The following is a 1,067-nucleotide window of genomic DNA, read 5'->3' on the forward strand; positions in this document are numbered from 1 at the left end:
ATGAGGGCAGAGGGTTCTGAGCCTATCCTAGAGGTGATCACAACCCACGGCAATGCCTTCTGGCTAATCGCCAGGCGCTATCTTAGCCACAAGTGGCCCCAGGACTGGGAACTGGTAGCAGCCAGCAAGTTAAGTTTCCTCTTTTCTGATGCAATATGCCCCACATTACATCATGCCCTAAAATGAATCAGCCTCTTTATATCAGAGAAAACATTTGACATTTGATTTTTTGGGGATTGGCTAACTTCACTTAGCATTATATTCTCCAACTCCATCCATTTACCTGCAAATGCCATGATTTTATTCTCTTTTATTGTTGAGTAATATTCCATTGTGTATATGTACCACAGTTTCTTTATCCATTCATCTACTGAAGGTCATTTTGGTTGGTTCCACAGTTTAGCTACAGTGAATTGTGCTGCTATAAACATTGATGTGGCTGTGTTCCTGTAGTATTTAAGTCCTTTGGGTATAGACCAAGGAGAGGGATAGCTGGGTCAAATGGTGGTTCCATTTCCAATTTCCCAAGGAATCTCCATACTGCTTTCCAGATTGGCCGCACCAACTTGCAGTCCCAACAGCAATGTATGAGTGTGCCTTTTTCTCCATGTTCTCACCAACACTTATTGTTGTTTGTATTCTTAATAGCTGCCATTCTGACTGGAGTGAGATGAAATCTTAGAGTAGTTTTGATTTGCATTTTTTCTAATTGCTAGAGATGTTGAACATTTTTCATATATTTATTGATTTATTTTATATCCTCTTCTGAGAAGTGTCTGTTCCATTCCTTGGCCCATTTATTGATTGGGTTATTATTATTTTTTTGGTGTTAAGGTTTTTTTTTGTTTTTTTTAAATGGTGCTGGAGACCCCAGGGCTTTGTGCATGTGAAGCAAGCACTCTACCAACTGAGCTATTTCCCCAGCCCTTGGTGTTAAGGTTTTTGAGTGATATATATATCAGTTGGTAGAGTGCTTGCTTCACATGCACAAAGCCCTGGATTCGGTCTCCAGCACCATTAAAAAAAAAACCTTAACACCAAAAAAAAAAAAAAAAAAAAAAAAAAAA

This window comes from Marmota marmota, unplaced genomic scaffold, assembly GCF_001458135.2.
Source record: "Marmota marmota marmota unplaced genomic scaffold, marMar, whole genome shotgun sequence".
Lineage (NCBI taxonomy): Eukaryota > Metazoa > Chordata > Mammalia > Rodentia > Sciuridae > Marmota > Marmota marmota.